The sequence below is a fragment of the Dipodomys ordii genome, unplaced genomic scaffold (assembly GCF_000151885.1).
Source record: "Dipodomys ordii isolate 6190 unplaced genomic scaffold, Dord_2.0 Scaffold116, whole genome shotgun sequence".
Classification (NCBI taxonomy): domain Eukaryota; kingdom Metazoa; phylum Chordata; class Mammalia; order Rodentia; family Heteromyidae; genus Dipodomys; species Dipodomys ordii.
Window position 1 is genome coordinate 2,165,642 of NW_012267332.1, and position 27,976 is coordinate 2,193,617.

At 42.4% G+C, this 27,976-nt stretch overlaps 1 pseudogene; it reads right to left on the reverse strand.

Annotated features, from left to right (window-relative positions):
• Nucleotides 1–27,976, reverse strand: part of LOC105995210 — a 141,159-nt pseudogene that overhangs the window by 22,559 nt on the left and 90,624 nt on the right.

A 27,976-nucleotide genomic window follows, 5' to 3' on the forward strand; every position in this document is an offset into this window, starting at 1 on the left:
AGAGAGAGAGAGAGAGAGAGAGAGAGAGAGAGAGAGAGAGAGAAAGCCAACCTGGACCTGGGCAGGAAAAGTCTGTGAGACTCTTATCTCTAATAAACCACCAGAAAAACTGGAAGTGTTGCTGTGGCTCAAGTGGTAGAGCGCTTGCCTTGAGCTGAAGAGCTGAGAGACAGTGCCCAGGCCCCGAGTTCAGGCCCCACAGCTGATCCCCCTTGCCCTCCCAAAAGATATAATCCATCACAAAGAGTCCCTGTGAAAGAAGAGAACAGGGGTAGGGATCTGAAGTATAGGATTCTGGGGGTAAAGGCAAATAAATACTCTTTCCTAAGCCCTTCCAGTCAAAGGGCCTTCCAGTTAAAGGGCAAGGAGTTTGCCCAGAAGCAACTCATTTCTGAAGTGATAGCTGGGGCCAGGGATGTCTGAATGTATCAGGATGTGGAGATGGCTGCTCAGCGTGAGGGATTTGTAGGGGTAGCCCTATTTCCCTTGTGACTGGGCACCTAGCAGCAAGGCTGTGTGCTGCTTTGTCTGGTCCAATGGTGGAAGGAGCAGGAACAGGATCCGCTGCAAAGCCTACAGCTGCCTTCCAAGGAATTCCACTGATATCTGGGAGTGCAGAGGTTGAGTCATATTTTGGGAGAGGATTGTGTTTTTATACCCTCAATGCAGGGTGTTGCCATAATATGGTCAAAAACAAATAAACTCACCCTGCAGTTACGAATCTGGATCTTGGCTTTCTTGTTCCTACATTGTCTTTCATTTAGCTTCTGCCTTAGGGAAGCAGAGTTTAACTCCATGTCACAAGAGGCAACAGGCTTTCTTTTGAATCTTGCTATGTTTCCCAAGTTGGCCTCTAACTTGTGATCATTTAGATTGAGCAGCTGAGATTACACACACACACACACACACACACACACACGCACACACACACACACACATATTACCACACCAAGAAGGCTATTATCTTTTAAATGTCATTTTAGGGATGCATGAAATGTACTTAATTTTTATCATCTTTTGGGCAGTACTTAGGTCCTTGTGCTTGCTAGGCAGGAGCTCTGCCACTTGAACCACACTCATCTATTTTTTTACTCATTTTATAGCTAGGGTCATATGTTTTTGCCCAGGGCCAGAGTAGACCATGATCTTCCTACCTATGACCATCAGTATAGCTGGGATCATGTATAGACACAAATGTTTCTGGCTTATTTGTTGAGATGAGTTCTTACTAACTTTTTTCCTGGGCTGTTTTTGAACTGCAATCCTTTCTGAATAGCTATTATACAGAGCCTTCCTTTTTCTTTCTTTCTTCCTTCCTTCCTCCCTCCCTCCCTCCCTCCCTTTTTCCCTCCCTCCCTCCCTCTTTCTTTCTTTGTCTCTTCCTCCCTCTCTCCCTTCTGTCCCTCCCCCGTTTCCTTCCTTCCTTCCTTCCTTCCTTCCTTTCTTTCTTTCTTTCTTTCTTTCTTTCTTTCTTTCTTTCTTTCTTTCTTTCTTTCTTTTCCTTCCTTCCTTTCTTTCTTTCTTTCTTTCTTTCTTTCTTTCTTTCTTTCTTTCTTTCTTTCTTTCTTTCTTTCTTTCTTTCTTTCTTTCCCCTTCTCTTTCTTTGATGGGAATTGAACCCAAAGTCCAACATATTCTATCACTGACCAACATCTCTAGTCCAAAATACCTAATTAACCACAACCAAAAACACCTTACTGGGTATGGTAATATACCTATAATCCCAGCACTCAGGAATTTGAGGAAGGAGCATCTTAAGTTCAAGCCTAGCATGGGCTACCTAGGGAAATCTTGTATCAAATCAAACAAATGAAACTAAACCCTCCAAAACAAAAACTCCCAAATACCATTTTATATCTATTTACTAAGACCTACAATTCCACTCTGTCAAAATGTCAATGTTGCATGAGTCTCACTGGTTACTTTAATCTTTATATGAATTAGCTTTTATTATTATTTTCTCCAGAGAAGAAGATGAGGGGAAACCAGAGAGCTTGAGGATCCTGGACATATAGTTATAGAAAAACAGTGTCCTCAAGGATGAGAAGGCCACAGAAAGGGGACATTTGGGCATATTCCTGATTTTTTTCCCCAGGACTACTTGTAGACAGGGGTTATGGCCAGAGTACAAAAGATTGTGTGGTAGGGCTGGGAAGGTGGCTCAGTGGTAGAGCGCTTGCCTTGCATGCTCGAGACCCTGGGTTCGATTCCTCAGCACCACATAAGCAAAAAGAAAAAAGCCGGAAGTGGCGCAGTGGCGCAAGTGGTAGAGCGCTAGCCTTGAGCTGCAGAGCTGAGGGACAGCGCCCAGACCTAGAGTTCAGGCCCCACGACCGGACCCCCCCCCCAAAAAAAAGATTGTGTGGTAGTTGGGGGAGGTAGGAAGGAAACAGTAAAAGGAAGAGTCACTGATTTTTTAAAGAGACTATCTCCCTATGTAGCCCAAGTTGACCTCAAACTCAAGATCTTCTTGCTTCAGTATCCCTAGTGCTAACATTGTAGGTATGTACCACCATGCCCCCCATGTCACTGGACTGTCAAGCCATTCTCCAGCCTGGGTCTCAAGCTCTGGCCCTAAAGCAACAGACTCTGACTTTTAAAAGGAGACACAGCTGAGCACCAGTGGCTCACACCTGTAATCCTAGCTACTCAGGAGGCTGAGATCTGAGGATTGTGGATCAAAGCCGGCTTGGGCAGTTAAGTCTGTGAGACTCATCTCCAATAAACTACTCAAAAAAGCCAGAAGTGGCATTGTAGCTCAAGTGATAGAGCACTAGCTTTGAGCACAAAGAGGCTTTGGGGCAGCACCTAGGCCCTGAGTTCAAGACTAGGGACTGGCAAAAGAAAGAAAGAAAGAAAGAAAGAAAGAAAGAAAGAAAGAAAGAAAGAAAGAAAGAATGAATGAATGAAAGAAAAAAAGGAAAAAAGAAAGAAAAAGGAGACACAGAAATAGACACTATGAGGAAAATGAATTATGTAACTTGTAGGCAGGGATGGGAGGGGGAAGACAAAGCAAAGGAAGGGGGTGACATTGTCCAAAAAGAAATGTACTCATTATGTGACTTATGAAATGGTAACCCCCTGTGTACATTATCTTTATAATAACAGTAAAATTATATGAAGAACATAAAAAAGAAGATACTATATGTCTGTAATGCTAAGTACTCAAGAAGCTGAAATATGAGGATCTTGTTTTGAAGCCAGCCTGGGAAGGAAAGTTTGCAAGACTCTTATATCCAATTTACTACCACAAAAAAAGAAAGCTGAGGTGCTGGGAAGGTGGCTCAGTGGTAGAGTGCTTGCCTTGCATGCATGAGGCCCTGGGTTCCATTCCTCAGCACCACATAAGCAGAAAAACCCGGAAGTGGTGCTGTGGCTCAAGTAGTAGAGCTCTAGCTTTGAGCTCAAGAGCCCAGGAACAGTGTCCAGGCCCAGGGTTCAGGCCCCACAACCAACAACAACAACAAAAAACAGCTGAAAGTGGAGCTGTGGCTCAAGAAGTAGAGTGTCAGCTTTGAGTAGAAGCTAAGGGACAACACCTTGGCACTGAGTTAAAGTCCCGGCATTGGAGGGAGGGAGAGAGAGAGAGAGAGAGAGACAGACAGACAGACAGAGACAGACAGAGGTGTGCATGCTCATATGGTGACAAATGTTAATTGTATGTATTGCATTTCAGCAATGAGCTTTCCAGATTTAGGAGGGCTGAGTAATGGCAGAGTCCAGATGTATGGGTGGGAAGAGGCTGAGGATTTTTTTTTGTGGGTCCTGGAGTTTTAATGCAGGGCCTGGGTGCTGTTCCTGAGCTTTTGTGCTCGAGGCTAGTATGCTATCCCTTGAGCCATAGCTTCACTTCTGGCTTTTGGTGGTTAATTGGAGATAAGAGTCTCATGAACTTTCCTGCCCAGGCTGACTTTGAATTATTATCCTCAGATCTCAGCTTCCTGAGTAGCTAGGATTACAGGTATGAACCACTAGAATCAGGCTTTTTTGTGATTTATCTATCTATCTATCTATTTATTTATTTAGCCAGTCATAGGGCTTGAACTCAGGGTCTGGGCACTGTCCCTGAGCTTCTTTTGCTCAAAGGCTAGCGCTCTACCACTTGAGCCACAGAACCACTTCCAGCTTTTTCTGTTTCTGTGGTACTGAGGAATCGAAGTTTCTCATTTACTTTTCCTTAATGCCTTACATACAGCTAGTATCTTCTGATTCTGTCAAGGCTGGATACATCTATGGTATGGTAAGTTGTCACTCTGGCTTTTATTGTCCTCCATTCCGGATGTGAGTTTCTTGATTATAATTTAGGGAAGTGTCTGAAGGGGAATTGGAATAGGAAGCCTTGGTTGAAGGCTTGGTTTGTGGTTGATGGTTTATCACAGGGCAAACTTCCATTTTTATTCCCCTTCCCCTTGCCCACATCTCCAAAGAAATGAGAAGAAGCCAGGAGGGACTCTTAGCTAAAACCTTATATTTACTGGATGCCAGTGGCCCACACCTGTAATTTTAGCTACTCAGGGGGCTGAGATCTGTTGATTGAGGTACCAAGCCAACCTGGACAGGTAAGTTTTGTGAGATTGTTATTTCTAACTAAGTAACAAAAAGACAAAAATGGAGCTGTGGCTCAAGTGATAGAGCACTAGTCTTTTTTATTGTCAATGTAATGTACAGAGGGGTTACAGTTATGTAAGTGAGGCAATAAGTACAGGGAAGGCCCTCATTTTTCTCCTACTTTCCATCCCCCACCCGACTTCCAAGTTGTACACATCATTTCCAACATATTGTCTTGTGTATGTCGCTGTTGCATTGGTTCCCCACTTGTCCTTTGTCTCACCATTCTGTTGTTCCCCTTCCCTTCTCTTCCCTAATTCAAATAAACATATATATTATGAGGGCACCAAAATCAAATACAATAGGGGATATACCATAAGGGGAAGAAAATACAAAAGAAACAAAAAAATCACATAGTACATTAAAAACAACAACAACAAAGAAAAACATCTTGTGCCATGTCTTGGAGTTCATTTCACTTAGCATCATCTTATATGGTCATATGTACATAGCTATTGAGCTATTCTGCTCATCTGCTAAGATTATCCTAGACGTATACTAATTATTGCAAATAAGGGAAACCATGAGACATGTTTCTTTGGGTCTGGCTTATTTCACTTAATATAATTTTTTTCAAGTCTTTCCATTTCCTTAAAAATGGGATGGTGTTATTCTTTCTGATGGAAGCATAGAATTCCACTATTTATATATGTGTATATATATACATATGTATGTATTTATATACATACATATGTATATATATATCACATTTTCTTAATCTATTAATCTACTGAGGGGCATCTGGGTTGGTTCCGTATCTTAGCTATGGTGAATAATGGTGTGATAAACATAGCTGGAGGGGCTGGGAAGGTGGCTCAGTGGTAGAGCGCTTACCTTGCATGCTCGAGGCCCTGGGTTTGATTCCTCAGCACCACATAAGCAAAAAGAAAAAAGCCGGAAGTGGCGCTGTGGCTCAAGTGGTAGAGTGCTAGCCTTGAGCTGAAGAGCTGAGGGACAGTCCCCAGGCCTAGAGTTCAGGCCCCATGACCAGACCCAGAAAAACCCAAAAACCAAAAACCAAAAAAAAAAAAACCATAGTTGGATCACTAGTCTTGAGTAAGAAAACTGCACAGAATGCTGAGTCAAAACCTCAGTACTGTCACGGGCATAAAGTAGTGTTTACAAATGCCTACTCTGTCTGAACAGACTGCTCAGTGCAATCACCAGCATCCTAAGAAAAGCCCAGACTATGGGTGAGGCACCTAAAGACTTCTGGAAGTGGGATTAGGTATGGAGAGGGCTCTGCATCCTAACTGAGAAAGAAAGAAGGCACAGAAGAGGCTCACCTGGTGACACTCAAAATGCCATACAGGAGTCTAGGCAACCTGGGAAGTTGACCAATAAAAGTCAGCATCATATAAGAGCTACAATGGTAAGGTACCTATCTGGTAATGTGGACAGATCCTCAGGGCATAGGACTGAATGGGAAAAAAATCAGAACATGTCTACTTATGTAAGATTTAAACACAGGTAGAAAGTTAATCTTTGAAGCATGTTGGAAAGTAGAAATTATTAAGATCTGCGAATAGTAATAGACTGGGAAGGGGAGGAGAGCGCCTTTAGGAAAAAAGATGTTCTTTTCTAGTACTGAGGTTTGAATTCAGGACCTTGTGCTTGCTCAACTTGTTTGTCTATGGCTGGCACACTGCAATTGGAGCCATGCCTCCAGCCTAGCTTTTAGCTAGTTAATTGGAGATTGACTCTCCAGGACTTTTCTGCCTGGGCTAGCTTCAAACAGTGATCCTTCAGATCTTAGCCTAAGATTAAGGAACATGAATGACTGTTGCCTGGCTCTGGCAGACTTTTGTGTCTTGACCTGAGTGGAGGCATACAAAGCAGTAACACAAACAGATGCATAATGTATTTATTTATATGGTGTCACTCTACCAAATGACTCATGCTATCTGGGTAGGAATGAAAAGAATGGTGTTCATAGAATACTCTCAAAGGGCCATTTCCCAGACCTGAGCCTGAGCCCCCAGTTTCTCCAAGGTGACCTCTGAAAAATTAATTGAGTTTGGGAGTGCAATAGAAAATGTTAAATGTCAGCAGGTGCTGGTGGTTCACACCTGTAATCCTTTCTACTCAGGAAGCTGAGAGCCGAGGATTATGATTCAAAATCAACATGGACAGATGAATCCTTGAGACTCTTGTCTCCAATTAACCAGCAAAAAGCCAGAAGTGGAGGTGTGGCTCAAGTAATTGTGTCAGTCTGGTGTAGAAAAGCTAAGCTAAAATCCCAAGACTCTGCGTTCAAGCCTCAATATTAGCACACAAAAAATGTTAAAAATTAAATTAAATGTTAAATATTAATGACTCTCCCTCCCAGGAACTTCTGAATGAATCTGGAGTGTTTATCCATGTTCTGGGGCATCATAGTAATGATGTAAAATTCCTGTACTTTCTCAATGATTCTACCTAGGGCAAATCTCTGTTCTACACAGCTATTAAATCCTTGCCTTTCTAAATCTCAAAGCATCATGCAAATAGAAGTAAGATTTTTCTTTCTTTCTTTTTGTCGATTGTGGCACCTGAACTCTGGGCCTGGGTACTGTCCCTCAGCTCTTCAGCTCAAGGCTAGTGCTCTACCACTTGAGCCACAGTACCATTTCTGGCTATTTCTGCTTACGTGGCACTGAGGAATGGAACCCAGGGCCTCATGCATGCAAGGCAAGCACTCTACCACTGAGCCACCTTCCCAGTCTGAAATAAGATTTTTTTTTTATGATTCTCGTGTGTGAAGGTCTCTTGTGGTATTGGTTTTTAATATGACAAAGTGCTATAATGAATTCATAATTTACTTATGCTGATACAACAAAGACATCAAGCTATAAGTTGTATATCTGTGTCTGTACCATTATCCAAAAGAATGTCACTGCTCTGGTGTAGAGCCAGAAAGAGATTCAAGATTGGAGACCCATTGACCAGGTGTGAAGAGACAGGTTTCGGCAATGCTTTAAATGCTCTGCTATTTCCAGATTTCCTGTCCCACTTGGAAATACAACTGTGGGTTGAATGGAAGGTTAACTTTGCATGAAAAAAAATAAAAAAGTGTGTAGACTCTTAAAAAAAGAACTCTGCCTTCAATGGTGAGGATATGTTTTATTTACCTGCCTCTACAAAGTTATTACCAAATTTGATTATTTTGGACATGATATTATTTTTAGTCAGGTCTCTTTATATTTTCCTGAACTTCCAATATGCAGAAAGGAAACTCCATAGAGTAAATCTTTTAAACAATTAACAGATAGTTTAACAAAATGAATATCAGGAAGCTGAAATGAGATTGTAAGGGGGGGTTAGTGGAGGTATAATGAATGAAAAAGGAAACAAGAGACATATGCAGTCAGAATACTGAATGCACATATGTGATAAATAGGAACTGGAACATATGAAATGAATCTGAAGGGGAGAGAATGAGTGGGATGGGGGAGAATGATGAAAGGGATGACCCTGATCAAGAAGCACTAGACAGTTAGATGGTTATGTTAAATTGCAACTTCTTTGTATAACCTTTTCAAGTCCAAATTAGATTACTTAAAAAATTTCTGCCTGGTGCTGGTGGCTCATGCATGTAATCCCAGCTACTCAGGAGGCTGAGATCACAAGATCATGGTTTCAAAGCTAGCCCAGGCAGGAAAGTCACGAGACTCTGATCTCCAATTAGCTATCAAAAGGCTAGAAATTGAGCTAGGGCTCAAAGTGGTAGAGTGCTAGCGTTAAGCACAAAAGCTTAGGGACAGTGCCCAGGCCCTGAGTTCAAGTCTCAAGGCTAGCACCCCAAAAAAATTCTTAAAGAAGAGTCATTCTGAATGGTTTAGAGAGAAATAAATTTTACATAAATTGAATGGTATTAAATTTTCTTCCTTCCTTCCTTCCTTCCTTCCTTCCTTCCTTCCTTCCTTCCTTCCTTCCTTCCTTCCTTCCTCTTTCTTTCTTCCTTTTTGGTACTAGTTCTGGAGTTTGAACTCAGGGCTTGGGCCCTGTTTCTGAGCTTTTTTTCTTTCTCAAAGCTAGCACTCTATCACTTGAGACAACTCCATTCCCAGCTTTTTGGTGGTTAATTGGATATAAGAGTATCTGAGATGTTCATGCTTGGATTGGCTTTGAACTATGATCCTCAGATGTCAGCCTCCTGAGTAGCTAGGACTACAGGCTTGAACCACTGATGTCCAGCTTGCATAATAAAATTTCCAGAAATTAAATAATGTTACATTGTAGACTTTCTATATACTAAAAGGTATGCTTATAGAAATGAACTTAACTTTTTAATGAGTATAAACCATAAAAAATGATTTGCTACTGTAGTTCACACATGTATATATGTATGTATATATATATTGATCAAATTAAGACTTGTATGCTCTTCTCCTCCTTCCTTTCTATTTTTTTGCGCCCATCCTGGGGCTTGAACTCAGGGCCTGGATGATGTCCCTGAGCTTTTTTACTCAAGTTAGAATTCTACCACTTGAGCTGCTGCTCCATTTCTGGCTTTTTGATGGTTAATTGAAGTCTCATGAACTTTCCTGGCTTCCAATTGCAATCCTCAGATCTCAGCCTCCTATGTAACTATAATTACAGATGTGAGCCACTATTACCCCTCCCCCACCCGATTTTATTTGTCAGTCATAGGGCTTGAACTGGGCCTGGCTGCTATTCCTGAGCTCTTTTACTCAAGGCTATTGTTCTACCACTTTGAGCCATAGCTCCACTTCAGTTTTTGAGTGGCTAATTGGGGATCAGGGTCTCACAGGGACTTTTCTTGTCTGTCTCCATAGACTGGAGCTAACTCAGGATCAGAGAAGAAGAGATCTTTGCTTTTATAAGCCTTACTCATGGCTAGTCTTGTTGGAGGAATGAATTCATAGCAAATAGAAAAGAGGGCTGGGCTAAGATGGACACCACTGGGCTTTGTACAAGACTATGTTTCTTGTGTATTGGGCACCCTGGCCTATGTACTCTTTGGCATCCTTAGCCTCCTACTTCAATGCTTGCTCATACACAGATGGACTCATGCCCAGACTTTTCTCCTGTCTGCTGGGGAAGCACCCCCCTCACACATTCTTCACATGCCACCCCCATCAGCTTCAATTTAGATAACCTTCAGACGCAAAGAACAGAGGGCAGGATGGGGCCTGGGAAGACAATGAATTTCTCTCTCTCTTTCTATCTCTCTGTCTCTCTGTCTCTGTCTCTGTCTGTCTGTCTGTCTGTCTCTCTCTGTTGATCTCTCTCTTTGGCATTGCTGAAGATTGAAGCTATGGCTGCATACACTGCACACACAGCAATCAAGTGGCTGCCACTAACCTACACCAGCTCTACTATTTGCCTTTATTTTTTTTCATTTTTCTATACAAATCTTACAGAATGAGGTTAGGAGATCCTTATTACCTTTCTTTTGAGATGACAAACACTTAGGCCTCAAAAGAAGTGAAGGTGGGCCTACAGTCTTGGTCTGCTGATTCCCATCTCTGAGCTTCTGCCAGCGCCTGGCCTAGGCTGGGTAAGCCAAAAAATCAGATCCTGGGAGGTCCTGGTTTCTAGGTCAGGTAAACAGTCAGCCCTTCAGGGAGGCTCTGCTAGGCTGCTGAGCTGAGGCTGTGCTGAGATGGGCTATCAGAGAGCCGGGGCCTGTGAGCTGCTGTGAGAAAGGAAGGCGGGAGAGGCTTTGTGTCTGGGCCCAGGAATTCCCATCAGGAATGAAACACTTTCCACCTGCTGCTGCCTGAAGCGCCTAACTCCGTCATGGAATTTGCGTGCAGACAGTTAGATCGGACTTTGGAAACAGAGGATGAAAAACGAGTTTCCTTCTTTCTGTTCACAGAGGCCAGCCAAGAGCCAGAGCCAGAGCTGGAGCCAGGCCTCTGGTCGTAAACTAAACAACAGAACCAGTTATCGGTTTCAAGTCTGCCTGCCTCTTCTTGGAAGGACTTTGGAACTTGGGGAGGTTCCCTTACACTCACTAAACCAGCATAAAGTTACAAGTATGATTGTCAAGCCCCCAGATGGAATGGCAGACGTCCTTAAAGGTGGAGTAGGAAGCTAAGATTGCTGCTTGGAATTGACTTAGAATTTTTTTTTTAAATACTCTACTTTGCCCATGATGTCTATGAAAACCTTGCTGAGAAAAGGCCTGATTTGGCTTATGGCATAAGCAACATTGACAGAGTTAGGTGCCTTAGAAGTGGGGGTGGATTGCTTGAAGAGACCAAACTTTTTGGGGCTTGAGGACAGTCTACTGCTAACTAGCATGAGTAGTTTGAATTTCTATCACCTCTTGAACTTACATTGCAGTTTGTTTAGTTGTTTATTATGGTAGAGTTGGGAGATGGTTCATTGGGCACTGCTTGGCCCACAAAGACTCTATCATTGAGAGTAGACTAATGCCATTACTGTGGGAGTGAGTTTGGCATGAGTGGATTGCTCCTTCTCTCTCCTCTCTCCTTTTCTCTCTCCTCTCTATCTTGCTTGCTTGCTCTCTTGTTCTCTCACTTTCTCCTTCTTGCATGGGCTAATGCAGCCAACCAGCTGGATGCCCTTTAAAGAGGAGCGCCACACATCTGAGGAAGGTGGGAATCCTTCCAATGATGTATATGCTGGATACATGTTTACATTGGCCCAGGACGGGATGTACCAAGCGGACTCCCCACCTTTTGGCTATAACTTCCTCTTGGATATCATCTTCAGCTGTTTGACTATCTGGTTGGAATTTGAACAGGCAGATCAAACCCAATTCAGGACTTAGAGTCCTATCAAAGGCATGCCAGCTTTACATTAGAATAAGCCAAAGGTCAGCTCAGCTTATAGAAGCAATATGGAGGCCCAGAGAGCACTTGAGCAGGAGTCAGGCAAATAGCTCTTATCTGGCTCTGCTCTTGGTAAAATGAACCCTTGCATGAGTCTCAGAGTTGTATGTGCATTATTGAATATGATAGAGTATGTGAGAATCTCTTCTAAGTTGTAAAGTGGCATACAAATGGAACAAGTAATTATCATTATTATTTATGTGTTGTATTTCAGTGTAGGAAATTGTTCTACTTATTATTCTATCCTCAAATGTGACATTTTTGGATGCCAAAGGGACAAGGTATTAGATAAACAACTGGAAATGGAATATCTATTTTTTTTATCACCATAATCAGAGTTGAAGGACAGTTTAAGAAATATTTACTCAATCCAGGAGAGAAACCTTAGAAAGCTCTGCTTGGGTATGGGCATTCAATGGAAACGTTCTAGCAGTAGATTTTGGTACTAGTTTTAAAACATTAAAATGTAATGCTTAAATTTTAAAATGAAAAGAAACACTGAAACTGGTTTAAAATGGTAGTTTATTTTTCCTTAATTTAAAAAATTGCACAACTTTTTATCTGAAGTGCAGAAGCAGTTATTGTAAATACTATTTTAAATTGATCTCCCTTTCTCATTTCCTCAAGGACTGAGAGTTCTCCTGGGACGGAGACTTCTTTTTTTTTTTTTTTGTGCCAGTTCTGTGGCTTTGAACTCAGGGCCTGGGCACTGTCCTTGAGCTTCTTTTGCTCAAAGCTAGCACTCTTCCACTTGAGCCACAGTACCACTTCTGGCTTTTTCTGTTATGTGGTACTGAGGAATCGAACCCAGGGTTTCATACATGCTACGCAAGCACTTTACCACTGAGCCACATTCCCAGCCCCAGATAGAGACTTCTAATATGAAAATTAGGACACATTCTCGACAAACCAGGTTTCTCTAAAGTTTCTAACCTTGCTAGCAGAGAAGAGAAAGGGCTTGGGTAATAGGCCATCTGCTTCTGGTTTAGGTGACATTGAAATGTCATCTGTGCTTGCAATAGGTAAAACTCATTCAGAAAGAAAGCTGGAAAGACAAATAATGTTTCTGATGGTCACTGGGTTATGAAAGCCCTGGTCAGGAGGCTGATGAATGAAAAACTGCCAGGTTGTCAGAGAAGGTCATTTGGTGACCTTGGAGACCTAAGGGTTGCCAACCACAGAGGATGAAGTTTTAGAAACAGCAGAAATTTTGCTACAAAGCACAAGAATGTGTGTACAAATTGAGTCAAGAACTAGATTGATGGTTCAATTTGTTTTGAGGCTGACAAAAGTAATCATACTAGGCTGGGAATGTGGCTTAGTGGTAGAATGCTTGCCTAGCATACATGAAGCCCTGGATTTGATTCCTTAGTATCACATAAACAGAAAAAAACTGGAAGTGGCACTGTGGCTCAAGTGGTAGAGTGCTACCCTTGAGCAAAAGAAGCTCAGGGACAGTGCTCAAGTCTTGATTTCAAGCCCCAGGACTGGCAAAAAAGTGATCATACTAAAATCTCAAATGTCCAGTTGAAATTAGGCTGCCTTTGGGACTTGAATTCAGGACAAAGAATCAGCCAGGCATGATGGTCCATCCCTGTAATCTCAACTATGCAGGGGGCAGAGGTAAGAGGATCGTGGTCTCAGGCTGACAAAAAACAAACAAACAAACAAAAAACCCCATAAGAACTTATCTGAACAACAACTAAAGCAAAACATGACTAAAGCTGTATAATTACTTGCATGGCAAGTGTGAAGTCCTAAGTTCAAAACTACAATACTAACAAATAAAAAAGACAAAAAAGCTCATGCCTATTATCCTAGCTCCTCAGGAGGCTGAGATCTGAGAATCGTGGTACGAAGCCAGCCTGGGCAGGAAAGTTTCTGAGACTCTTATCTGCAATAAACTACCAACATGCTGGAAGTGGAGCTATGGCTCAAGTGGTAGAGCATTAGCCTTAAAAAAACCCCAAAGGGATAGCACTCAGGCCCTGAGTTCAAGCCACAGCACTAGTGTGTGCACAAGACACAAGACAAGGGATTAATTCCAATGTTTACTGCACCATGAACTAGGTTATATAGTAGAGTATGTTAGAGATAAGATGGCAAACAAAATCCCCATGAAACTTGCAGGGGGCAAGGTGGTTCATGTACAGGAGAAAATCAAGGAGGCACAACTAACATGGCCTTGGGAGTCAGGGAAAGATTTTCAGAGAAAATGAATCTAAGCTTAGGCCTGGAGGATAAAGACTTGCTACAGAAGACAAACAGCATGGGCAAAGACAAAAGAGAGAGCAAGTATATGTGGAGAATTATGGAGTTATGGTATTATGGTCAACCATAGATGGTTGAATAAAATTACAGCTGGGTCCATAAACTTTCTGTATTCAAGTTAACACAGTTTTGTTCGTGTGTGCGTGTGTGCGTGTGTGTGTGTGTGTGTGTGTGTGTGTGTGTGTGTGTGTGTGTGTTGGTCCTGGGGCTTGAACTCAGGGCCTGGTGCTCTTGCTAAGCTTTTCATTCAAGGCTGGCCCTCTACTCTAACACTTGACCCACACCGTCACTTCAGGCTTCTTCTTGGTTAGTTGAAGCTAAGAGTCTTTCAGACTATCTTATCTGGGATGTCTTTGAATTGCAATCCTTGGATCTCAGCTTCCTGAGTAGCTAGGATTACTAGTAGGATTACCACCAGTGTCTGGTGATATAATTTGATTCTTGAAAAAAAAATCCAAGATATACTATCCTCAGGAAACCTGTGATTCTGATTATAATACTTCTAGTAACTAACATATATATTAATTTGTCAAGAAAACGATGTGTGTGTACGTGTGTATGTGTGTGAGTGTGTTGGTCAGTTGTGGGGCATACATTCAGGGCCTGGGTGCTGCCCCTGAGGATTTTTGCTCAAGGCTAGCACTCTACCACTTTGAGCTATTTCTGGTTTTCTGGTGGTTAATTGGAGATGAGAATATCACAAACTTTCTTGCCCAGGCTGGCTTTGATTCTTAGATTTCAGCCTCCTGAGTAGCTAGGATTACAGGTGTGAGCCACCGGTATGTGGCAGAAAGATTGCTTTTTGTATGGCTAAAGTCTCAAGCTTAGCTACCCCAGCTCTTCCATGGCTGAGTGGATACATTCATTTTTTTCTTTTTTCAAGATTTATTTTATTTTATCCTTATCTTTCAGTAGTTGTATAAAGAGGTTTCAATTCAACATGTCAATTTATAAGTACAATCCATCTTGATCAATGTCACCCCTTCCATCATTCTCCCTCATCCCTCCCAACTATACACTTGATATCTATTTAAGGCTCACTGGTTGGAAAGGGCTCCATTGAAAGGTTTTGGCTAAAAGGTGACTTGAACCAATCTGTTATTTAGAAATATTTTGTTTACAGAGGGAGGAGGGGTCACAATGGAGGTGAATTGAAGGTGTGGAGATTAATTTGAAAAAGGTTTGTTTGGGGAATGCTTGGAATTAAACTTAGGGCCTTATACATTCTAACCAAGTACTCTAGTGCTTAGTTCCTTTCCTAGGAAAAGATTTGTCACTAATTTCTTCAACTAATCTGACCTGATAAATAAAATAAAAGTGTATTTGCCTTAGGCAATGATATATGTGAATTCCATTCTCCCTGCCTCCATTTTCCTCCCCTCCCTCTCCCTCTCCCTCTCTCTCTCCTTCTCCCTCTCCCTCTCCCCCTCGCCCTCCCTCTCCCTCTCCCTCTTCCCCCTCCCTTTCTTTTCCTTTCCTTTTCTTCCTTTGGTGTTCATTCCTTTCTTTAGTGCCAGTCCTGGGGCTTGAACTCAGGGCCTAGTTGTTGTCCCTGAGCTTTTATACTAAAGGCTAGCACTCTACGACCTGAAAGCTCCACTTCTGGCTTTTTTGCTGTTTCATTGGATATGAGAGTTTTTCCAATTTGTCTGTTGTGACTGGCTTTGAACCACAATCCTCAGATGTCAATTTCCTGAGTAGCTAGGATTACAGGTGTGAGCCACCAGCACCTGGGCTGCCTCCATTTTCTTTATGTTCAATCTAATCAGACACTGTTCTAAATAGAAGATCTTGAGAAAATCTTGCTCCATCTTAGAATTTCAGTGATTGTGGTAACAAAGATTCATCTTCAATGCCTCTGATCCCTAATTTAGAAGTGTGAAAAGCCAAAGGAAATCCTTAACTGCCTTGACCCTGGGATCCACCCTTGAGATCTACCTCAGTGAACAGGGGAGACGAGATCTGAGCTGTGAGGTGGCATGAAAATAAGAAGTTATGAACATGCCAATGAATGCATTGATCTGAACACAAAGGAGCCCTAGAAAGCAAGGGAGGGCTAGAGATAGATCACAAGGGATGCCAGAGGAAACTGATTGTCCTTAGCCTGCTCTGGCAGTTCTTCTGGGAGCTGTGGCTAGTGATTCACTGTCTTTCCGGGCTCATAATCTACACTATGGTAATCTTGAGGGCATAATGGGATTTAGAAAAGGTAATGGTAATATGAACCTAGGGATCTGCAAAACGACTTGTCTACGAAGTATTTCTCATTGGGGTGAGGGACTGACTCATTCAGGGAGGAACCTAGATCCTAGGGATGAGGTGTGGTCTGACCTTGTGGGGTCAGTCTGACTTGCTCAGGGTCAGTCCTCCCACCCTAATTGAGATGTTTGCTGCAGGTAAAAGAAACAGCTGCTGCTGTCTAAAGTGAATTAGTCACAGAGAAACCTGCTCCTCATTCTGTCTCCTGGCTTCTCATAAATGCCTGAAGCCCAGCCTTGGAGCTGGTATGTACTTTTAATTATTTCAAGAACTGGCATCACTTGCCTCATAGTAAAAGTGTCATGAAATTACTGTAAGGTTACATGAGTTTGAGCCATAAATCTTATTCACTTCGGCTACATCTCATACCTTAATTCACTGGAGTATAAAATGCCATTTACACTGGTTCTTAGTTCACTTAATCATAATTAAATGACCTCAGAGGGCAGTAATTCGTTGAGGCCTTGGCTTTGATGTGACACAAATAACAAACTTGGTTTGCCATGTGGATGAGTTCCTCCACACTTTCACATTGGCCACAGACCTCATGGAGCACAGAATGCTGGCTTATATGGTGTGGGCATGCGCTCTAGTTACACAGAACATCTGGGCCACAGATGTGGTTGAGGGGACCAGCAAAATTGTCCCCTTTGGAAATTTTTTGCACCATCTTTGGGCCTCTTGTAGCCCCTTCTGGGTTATTTCCATTCTTCAGAGCTTGCCCTCTGTTGCACCTAGATAAGAGGTGATGAAGGCCATTCATTCTCTAATTTCTCTCTTTCAGTGTGTGTGTGTGTGTGTGTGTGTGTGTATGTGATAGTAGTAGGGCTTGAATTCACTCAGGGCTCTTGCTCTCACTTGGCTTTTTCACTCAAGGTTGGTGCTCTACCACTTGAGCCACACTTCTACTTCTGGCTTTTTGCTGGTTAATTGAAGATAAGGCCATAGGTTTTCCTGCCTGGGCTGGCTTTGAGCTATGATCCACAGATCTCAGCCTCCTGAGTGGCTAGGATTACAGGTGTGAGCCACCAGTACCTGGCTATTCTCTAGTTTCTTTTCTTTTTATTTTTTTCTCAGAAAGTAGGCAACTCTCTTTGTTGTTGTTGTTGCTATTGTTGTTGTTGTGCCAATTACTGTGGCTTGAACTCAGGGTCTCACACTCTTACTTGGCTTTCAGAGTTGGTGCTTTACCACTTGAGCCACACCTCCACTTTCAGCTTTTTGGTGGTTAATTGTAGATAAGACACTCATGGACTTTGCTGTCTAGGCTGGCTTTGAACTTTGCTCCTCAGATCAGCCTCCTGAATAGCTAGGATTACAGGCATGAAGGACCACTGCCCGGCTCAATTAACTATTCTTTGTCTCAGTTTCTGCACAGAAATTTTGAGGAGTGAGAGACTTCATCTAAGCATGTTAATGCAACACCTGGCAGAAGGTGGCATGCTATTCTCTGGTTTCTTATCCTTGTGGTATTCTTTATCTAAAATGACCCTCTCAAACTAGTGGCTCAAGCCTGTAATCCTAGCTATTCAGGAAGCTGAGATCTGAGGACTGGGGTTTGAAGCCAGCCTGGGCAGAAAAGACTGTGACACTCTTATCTCCAATTTATTGCCAGAAAAATCAGAAGTGGAGCTGTGGCTCAAAGTGTTAGAGCACTAGCTTTGAGCAAAGGAGCTCAGGAACAGCTTCCAAGCCCCAAGGTCAAGTCCTACTACAGACAAAAATAAAATAAAATAAAATAAAATAAAATAAAATAAAATAACCCAGGGCTGGGAAGGTGGCTCAGTGGTAGAGTGCTTGCTTTGCATGCATGAGACCCTGGGTTTGATTCCTCAGCACCACATAAGCAAAAAGAAAAAATCCGTAAGTGGTGCTGTGGCTCAAGTAGTAGAATGCTAGCCTTGAGCTGAAGAGCTGAGGGACAGCGCCCAGGCCCAGCGTTCAGGCCCCATGACTGGCAAAACAAAATGACCCTTTTTAATGACTGGTCTTAGCTCAAGGGCTCTTGGGATTTCCCTCCAGGTGTAAGGCTCCCTACATTTATGTCTAATCTCCTGAGATCCATCCCCTCAAGTGTAGCAGCTCTGAGACCATTGCCCCTTGGACACACCATTTCACATGCAAAACTGCACCCCACAGATCCTTCCTGTCTTCTCTATTACCACCTGTGGCCACATCACACTCCTGACTTTCCAAATTGTCACCATTGTAGTAGGCAGAATAGTGCTCCCAAGTCGTACAGATGTCCATTTCCTAATCTCTAGGATTTGTGAATATGTTAGGTTACCTAGCAATATGGAACCAAAAATTCAATGTAGTTAAGGTTGTCACTCAAGTGATTTAAAAGAAGTAGGTTGATGGTGTAGCTCAAGGTCAGAGCACTTATGTAGCATGCATAAGACTCTGGGATCTATATCTAGCATTGTAATTCATCCATCCATTCATCCACCTACCCATCCATCCATCCATCCATCCATCCACCCACCCACCTATCCACCCATCCATTAAGTTATGTATAATTTAAAATAGGGAGATTCTCTGATTAGACCTAACATAATCAAAAGGGATGGGAGACTGAAGAGGAGTTTGAGAGCGATGTGACTACGGAAGAAAGACCCATACGATGCAACTTGACTGAGGTTAAATAAGGAGGAAGACTGTAACTCAGAACTCCGTAGGCTGGGGCAGGATTGCAAGGTTGAGGCCAGTCTGTACTACAGAATCAGACTCTGTGTAACAACAACAGACAAAACAACAACAGCAACCAAAACCAAAACCACACCAAACCAAACAAAAAAAATGCCTGTAACACTACCTACTCAGGAGGGTGAGATGTGAGGATCCTGAGTTGAAGTGATCCCAGGCAGACACAACAAAGACCCTTATTTCCAATTAATCAGCAAAAAGCTGGTAAAGTGGGGGTGTGGTTCAAGTGGTAGAGCACCAGCCCTGAGTGAAAAAGCCAACGGAGAGTGCAAGCCCATGAATTTAAGACTCTGTACCAGCACAAATAAGACAAAATAGTAAAAAACAAACAAATAAACAAAACCCCAGACAACCCCACCCTCAACTCCCAAACAACAGCAGCAAAACAACAATGAAAAGAAAACCCACGAGTTTCCCCCCCCAAGTAAATAAATAAATAAATACATAAAATTCCCTCCCCAAACAAAAAGTGTGAATGATGCCTGATCCCACACATTTTGGATAGAAGATACTCAGTATCTGTATTTTGCAAGTAGTATCCATAACACAGTTTATCATGAGTTTGTTCGTTATTAAAGGAAAGCTTTCTGCTTGTTATTTATTGCTGCACAGAAAAACCTCCCTCAAAGCTTAGTGGCTTGGCAATTTACTACTTTGCAGGATCCTGGGGGCTGGCTGGGTAGTTCTTTTCAGTGATATTTGCTGGGATCTCCTGTGGCCACAGTTCAGCTGCTTTGGTTCTTCTTGTGCTTTCTCTTTCTACATGGGTCTTCCTCTTCCTGGACCTTTCCAGGTGCCTTCCTCTTTTCTCCAGTATGATAATTCAGGTTTTCTTTCTTATACAGTACTTGGACTCCAAGAAGGCATATGTCTCCAAGCCCCTGAACCATTCTTGCTAATATTCCAGTGGCCAAGGCAAGCCTCAAGGTCAAAGAAAAGTCAATGTAGGAGGGAACCACAGAAGGTCATAAATCCAGGGCGGAGGGGCTCATTGGGAGGCAACAATGTAAGTCAACCCTAGCTGCTTTTCTCTCTCATTTTTACAATTAGCTTGATTTTATTTTATTCTTCTTATGGTGCTGGGGATTGAATCCAGGGCCTCACATATACTAGGCAAGTGCTCCCTTACTGAGCTAAATCCCCAACCCCAATTTTTTTTAACTCAATGAACTAGTGTGTGTGTGTGTGTGTGTGTGTGTGTGTGTGTGTGTGTGTGCTGTTCCTAGGCACTGTCCCTGTGAGCTTTTTTCCCCCCTCAAAGCTAGAGCCACAGCTCCTTTTCCACCTTTTTTTTGGTGCTTGATGGAGATAAGATTCTCAGTCTTTTCTACCAAAGCTGGCTTCAAACCATGATACTTAGATTTCAGCTTCCTGAGTAGCTAGGATTATAGGCATGAACCTCTAGCCTCCTATGAAGAACTTTTTTTATTTTTTATTTAGTTATTTTTTGAGGCAAAGTCTTGGTACTTACCCTGAGTTGGCCTGGAACTCATGATCCTCTTGCCTGTACTTCTTGAGTACTGGAATTATAGATGCATACCACCATACTCAGTGTCAACAACAGAATATTTTAATAGTAGGGTTGTGGTTTACAAAAAGTCATGAACAGAATGAAGAGTTCCGACTTCTCCCTCATTTTCTCCTATTATTAGCATCTTACTTTAGAGTGTAAATGGGTTACAACTGGTCAATCAATACTGATGCTTTATTATTACTAAAATCCACAACATACACCAAGATTTAGTCTCTATACCGTGTACCTGCCATTACAGAGCCACAGAGAACAGTTCCACTGCCCTGGAATACCTCTGGACTCTTCCCAGTCAGCCTTGCCTCCCATACAAGACCCTTGTAACCCCAGATACCCTTACTGCCTCTGTAGTTCTACCATTCCCAGAAAAGGTATATGACTAGAATCGCACATATGATTTTTTTGTCAGTCCTGGGGCTTGAACTCAGAGCCTGGACACTGTCCCTGAGCACTTTTAGCTCAAGGCTAGCACTCTACCGCTTTGAGCAACAGCACCACTTCCAGTTTTCAGGTGGTTTGATTGGAAATAAGAGTCTCACAGACTTTCCTGCCCTGACTAGCTTTGAACCGCAATCCTCAGATCTCAGTCTCCTGAGTAGCTAGGATTACAGGCATAAGCCACCAGTGCCTGGCTCATTTGGGTTCTTTTTAGAATGATTTCTTTCACTTAGCAATATGCATTTCTCTCCTCTTCCCTTCTGCTGGCATTTGGTGGCACAAGCGGGCTACAGATAGACCTTCCAGTCTTCTCCCTCTTGGGATTTCCTCCAGGCATTGTTTTTGGAAGACATTTGAATAGTTGTCACAAGGAACCCAGACAGGATGAGAAAATAAGCAGACAATTGTGCCAGCCACTGGATGTGTCTGGCTAACTTCTGAATAACAGCTGTGGTAGATAGTTCAGGCAATTGTCCGTAATGAATCATGCCTCCCAGTATCTATTTTCTTTTATGGTTGCCTCCCTCATTGACACTTGGCCAAGTGCCTTGCTTTGGCTATGGGAACATTTGCAAATGTGACACAAACAGAAGTGTGAAAACTCATGCACTGAGGGTGTCCTTTCTTGGTTCTAGGAACTCTTTCTGTCACATAGGAAAAAGACCAGGCTGGCCACTTTGAAGATGAGGGACCACCCTGAAAGAAGGAGAGAAGCAAGTGTACATATAAGTGTGGGGCTATCTTGGTCATCAAGCACCAGCTGAGCAATGATTGGCTACTTACAGCTACCTGGTGACCTAAGAAAGTCTACAACAACTTCCTAATCCCCTGTCTTTTTTTGTTGGTTGTGGGCCTTAAACTCATGGCCTGGGTGCTGTCCCTTGAGCTCTTTGCTCAAGGCTAGTGCTCTACCACTTTGAACCATAACTCCACTTCTGGTTTTGTGATGTTTCAATTGGAGAAAGGAGTCTCATGGACTTTTCTGCCTGGGCTGATCCTCAGATCTCAGCCTCCTCAGTAGCTAGGATTATAGGCATGAGCCACCAGTTCCTGGGCTAATCTCGTATCTTTGTGAGCATCATAGAATGGTTGTTTTCTGCCATGAAACCTTGAAGTGGTTTGCTATGTTTCAATGAATGAGCACAACAATAATGATGCATTTGAATTCCCTTTTATGGCACATCAGAGAAGTCCAGCATGGCTGTAAAAGTGCTGGCAGGACTTATCCAAGTAAAGAGAAGAGTAATTAAACACATTAAATTTACATTTTTTGGAAACTAAAAAAATATTCTTTTTTTTTTGGTTTGGTGAAACATTTCTTTGAAAGGCTAGCATGCTATCACTTGAACCAGGACTCTACTTCCAGCTTTTTGGTGGTTGATTGAAAATAAGAGTTTCTCAGATTTGTCTGTCTGTATTGGCCTTGAACTGTGATCCTCAGATCTCAGCCTCCTGAGTAGCTACATTAAAGGCATGAGTCAACTTCTTGACTTATGAAACATTCTTTTTTTTTATGAAACATTCTTAAACACTTCAGTATATGTGTGGTACTGGAGCTGCAGTTGGGGTCTTACTTATGGTAGGCAAGAGCGCCACCACTGAGTTACACTTCCAACCCTAACCCTGTGTTTGCCAAGACAAATCTGAAAAACTCACATAAATAGAAGGGGTGACCAGGCATGGTGGTTAACCTCTGCAATCCAGAGATAGAGGTAGGAAGATCACAAATTCAAGACCAGCCTAGGCTACATGGCAAGACTCTGTCAGTGTGTGTGCGTGTGTGTGTGTGTGTGTGTGTGTGTGTGTGTGTGTGTGTGTGTGTGTGTGCATTCTCATCCTGGGGCTTGAGCTCAGAGCCTGGGTGCTGTCCCTGAGGTTTTTGGTCAAGACTAGAGCTCTACCACTTGAGCCACAGTTCCACTTCCAGTTTTTTCATGCATAGTTGGAGATAAGAGTCTCATACATTTTCTTGCCTGGGCTGGCCTTGAACTGTGATCCTTAGATTGCAGCTTCTTGAGCAGCTAGGATGACAGGCATGAGTCATGTGCACCCAGCAAGACCCTGTCTTAAAAACACCCCCCTCCACCTCCTGCCAAGGTACAAAGGGTTGACTTGAAACCATGTAGATGCAGGTAAAGCCTAAGTTGGACTGTTGCCTCCTGAACTGCCCATGCTGCTTCTGTCCTCATGTAAGGGACAGGAAACCAACTACCTAGCAGAAACTGAAATTCCCTGAAGGATATTAGTGTTTTGACAGGTATTTGTATTTGTATTCTCCATGTGTCTTTCTTAGGGTTGAGGAGTAAGATGAAGGTGTTGTTAGAGGTCACAGGACCCTAGAGGGGCTAAGGACTATCCCCATTCCCTGGGTTCTTTATAGCAACTCGGTATGATTCTGTCTCAGGTGAGTCCTGAAGCCTTTCCTAGCAGTGAGGTCAATAGATGAATGTGCTCGAAAGCTTAACAGAAGGAATGTAAACATTAAAAATTATCTACCTCATTGCTCAGCAAACTTGAAGACCACCCTCAGTGTTAGTGGATAAAACCCAAGCCCTGGCAGATTTTCTTCTCATCACAGTCAGACTTGAGCACCCCAGATAACTTAATACACTGAAATAATGCAATGGAGCAGGCTCTGCAGGCCCGGCTTCCAGTCTCACTCACTTTAACAAATAGAATTTGGGTGACATCATGAAAAACAACATTCTTCTGGTGAGTGGATGGAGATTACAAGAAAAATGATCACATGTCTTCGCCTTGGCAAGCACAGAGAGAGCGAGCACTAAATTTGGCCCTTATGTGTTCTGTGAATGTCTGGTGCTTACATGAGTGATAGGGCTTGTTCAAATCTCTCTTCCCCACTCTCTTCCCTTCCCCCCATACCTGTGACCATTCCTTCTTAATTCCAGTTCATCCATGTACAGATATCAGCTCAGCTCTTAAATCAACTTTAATAATTCAAACTCTTTTTTTTTTGTTAATAAAGAAGCAACTTTATTGAGAAGGTTCCTACACTGACTGGCCAGGGCTGCAGCACAGGCTCGGGAGCTGATACTGCGATCCCAAGCAAACTCTTTTTTTGCTCTACAAATGATAAAACCAAATTGTATCCAGATGCTGGTGGCTCAGACCTGTAATCCTAGCTATTCAGGAGGCTGAGATCTGAGGATCATGGTTCAAAGCCAGCATAGGCAAACCTATCTGAGAAACACTAGAAATTTTTTTTATTGTAAATGTGATTTATAGAGGGGTTACAGTTCTGTAAGTCAGGTATTGAGTACATTTCTTTTTGAATAGTGTCACCTCTTCTCTCATTTTATCTCAGAGTTTTTCCTCCTCACTCCCCTCCGTCCCAAGTTGTATAGTTCATTTTCAACATCGTGTCTATGAGTGTCACTGCTGAACTAGTTCACCCTTTGTCCCACGATTTCTGTGCTTTGGCTTCTCCTCCCCAAATCAGATAAATTTACATACAGGACAAAAGATACAGAAATGAAAAACAGTGTCAGAAGGAAAACAGGAAAAAATCCCACAAAAGTAAGATAAAACGCTCTTGCTTCCATTTCTTGGAGTTCATTTTGATAAGTATCATTTGATATGATTATGTGCACATAGCTTTTGAGCCTTTGTAATCCTCTCCTAAGAATATCCTTCTTTGGTCTCATATCGTCAATGTTTATAGTTCTGTTTAATTTGCCATGTTCAAGTGTAGGTTTTGTCTTTTACTATCCATTGGGTTTACCTGTAGATTTTTTTTTGCCAGTCCTGTGACTTGAACTCAGGACCCGGGCACTGTCCCTGAGCTTCTTTTGCTCAACACTTACACTCTATCACTTTGAGCCGTAGCACCTCTTCCAGCTTTTTCTGTTTCTGTGGTACTAAGGAATCAAACCCAGGGCTTCATGCATGCTAGGCAAGCGCTACCACTAAGCTACATTCCTAGCCCTAACTTGCAGATTTATAGGAATATTCTGATTATTACAGAAGGAAATCATGCAACCTATGTTTCTTTGTGTCTGGCTTACTTTAATATAATTTTTCCAAGGCTTTCCATTTCCTTATGAATGGGGCAAAGTCATTCTTTTTTTTTTTTTTTTTTGTCAGTCATGGTGCTTGAACTCTGGGCCTGGGCTCTGTCCCTCAGCTCTTCAGCTCAAGGCAAGCACTCTACCACTTGAACCACAGCACCACGTCTAGTTTTCTGGTGGTTTATTGGAGATAGAGTCTCACTGACTTTCCTGCCTGGACTGGCTTTGAACCGTGATCCTCAGATCTCAGCCTCCTGAGTAGCTAGGGTTACAGGCATGAGCCACCAGTGTCCAGCTAAGTCATACTTTCTAATGGAAACTTTATCTCTAATTAACCACCAAAAAGCTGGAAGTGGATCTGTAGTTTAAGGGGGTAGGGTACTAGCCTTGTGCAAAAAAGCCAAGCAAAGAGCATGAGGCCCTGAGTTCAAGTGCCAGTACTGCCACAAAACAAACAGAGTGAAACATGGACAGTAACTTGTCCAAGGTCACTTAATGTATCAATGATAAAACCTGGGCTTGGATATGAGTGTCTTCTCTTCCCAATTTTGCCCCTGTATTTAGCCCATGTTTGGTGTGAGTTGGGGGTCCTTATAACCAATCTTAGCCATAACCCTATAAAATATTATCTTTGTTTTTCTTCTAATAAGTGGCTTCTAGTAAGTGTTTTTCTTCAAAAGTGGCTTCTGCCTGCTTTCCTTAAAACAGTGGTTTTTATAATCACAATAAGAGCTATTGAGAATCAGGAGCTGGCCTATGTTAAGCTACATTTGGCAAAAGCAGAGTGCAGAGTAGGGAAGCATCTTCAGGCTATGTGAAAATTGGGTCCTAAATTTGAAGGCCTACAACCCTGTGAAGTAGATGCCAGTGGCAGAAAGGGAGTTCGGTGTGACCACTGGGATTGATTTATTAAGTGCCAACATCATGTCCAATACTCTGGTGGAGGAGTATCTTTAGTATCTGCTATCTAACTTGGATTCTGTGTAGACCTCTCATTACAGGTAAAGTCTTGGACAAGTCATACGTACTCCCTGAGCTTTAGTTTCACCATCTATTAAATAGGAAGAAGACTAGTACCCACCTGCTAAGGTTCCGGGTGAGTGAGGCAAAGGTACAAGTGTCTGCACAGTGTCCACTGAGTGTGAAGTTAATGTTCTCAGCCTGTTGTATGGTTGGGAAAGTTCAGGACAGAGCCACTGACTTCAGGAATGTACAGACCAAAGAGGGGGAAAATCATGAGTTAAATGATTGTTATATATTTTCATGGTTTTTATCTCTTTGGATCACCATATAACAGATAAACTGCTTCATTACCCATACAATATCTTTTCCTTATGTTTTTGTTTGTTTACTTATTTATTTATCTGTTTATTTTGCTGATCCTGGGGCTTGAACTCAGGGCTTAGTACTCTTCCTTGGCATTTTTTGTTCAAGTCCTGGTGCTCTACCACTTGAGCCACACTTCTACTTCTGGCTTTTTGGTGGTTAATTGGAGATAAGAGTCTTATGGACTTCTCTGCTTGGGCTGACTTTGAACTGTGACCCTCGATTCTCAGATCCTCTTCCTGAGTTGTTAGAATTGCTGGTGCCCAGCTCTTTTCCTTTATTTTTTTTTGCAGTGCTAAGAATTAAACCCAGAAACTTAAATTTCTTCAGTACCAACCCTCCCTCCCTGACTTGCTTGATATGGGGCCTAGTTGATTTCTCAAATGATTTTGAAAGTTAGACGTACTTAAGTACCCCCTCCCTCCCTCTCTCTCTCTCTCTCTGTCTCTCTCTGTCTCTCTGTCTCTCTCTCTCATGTGTGCTTATACTATGACTTGAACTAGATTTTTGCTGGTTAATTGGAGATGAAGTCTCATGGACTTTTCTGTCTGGGTTGACTTTAAACTTTGATCGTCTTGATTTTAGCATCCTGAGTAGCTAGGCTTACTGGTCTGACTCATGGGCATCCTGCTTATGATACAGTTCTGAGCAATGCAATGTACACCGAACTCTTCTGAGTGTTCTTTGTTCATTACAAAAAGGAACAAATCTGGCTGTGTTGCCCCAAGTACTCTTTTTCTTATTGCCTTGAATACATGTGTGAGGTCTAGACTTGTGGCAGCCATGTGTTTATTTCGTTTTGCTTTGAAAGTTCTTGCTACATACCCCAGGCTGGCCTGGAACTTGCTATCTAGTTCAGGCTAGCTGAACTTATGATACTTATGACTGTGTCTCCAGATTGCCATGATTACAGGCATGTACTTTCATGTTCGACTACCAGCCATATTTCAACATGGAATATTGTAGAGGAGTTTTATCTGCTCTGGACTGCATACCATGAAATGTTTACTTTCCTGAGAAAATAAACTCCTTTGTTGTTTAAGACATACATTTCTGTTACAAGTAGTTTAACACAGTCCTAACTGATAGAATAAGGTTTCAGAGAAAGTTTTTCCAGGTCTACTACAATTTTCCATTAAAATCAAGTGGCTCAGCTTAATGGTGAATATACGTAATCCTGACATCTTGCGAGGCTGAGGCAGGATGCTTGGTGTGTTTAAGGCTAGCCTGGGGTACATAGTAAGACTGTCTCAAAAATAAAACTCCACAGAATTAAAGGATATTTAGCAATTATTTTTCAGGACTTCCATGCTTTTAGAGGAAGCTGAGAAGTTTTATTTGAGTCAAACTGACCAATGTTCTGTGATCTAGTATGTTAACAATAAAACCTTTTAAACAGAAAGACATTGAAGGTGATGGGGGAGACTTCTGTCATTAAGGAAGTCCATTGACCATAGGAATTTTTGTTTTTGGGTCCAGTCATGGGGCCTGAACTCTGGGCCTGGGCACTGTCCCTCAGCTCTTCAGCTCAAGGCTAGCATGCTACCACTTGAGCCACAGCACCACTTCTGGCTTTTTTCTTATGTGGTGCTGAGGAATTGAACCCAGGGCCTCGAGCATGCAAGGCAAGTGCTCTACCACTGAGCAACCTTCCCAGCCCCGACCATAGGAATTTTGTTGTAGTGTGATCTTTATACCAGGTGCATTGAACAGTCTTAGCATGGTAGGTCAACGGTGTGGCCAAGACTGTGTTAATGGAACAGACCAGTAATAATGGGACTACACAATGAGAAAAGTAATGGGCTATTTGATGAATCTTGATGGTAATAAATGGAGCATAAACAACAACTATGTTTATTGCAGCATTATTTACCATAGCTAAGATATGGAACCAACCCAGATGTCCCTCAGTAGATGAATGGATCAAGAAAATGTGGTATATATACACAATGGAATTCTATGCCTCCATCAGAGAGAATGACATTGCCCCATTTGTTGGAAAA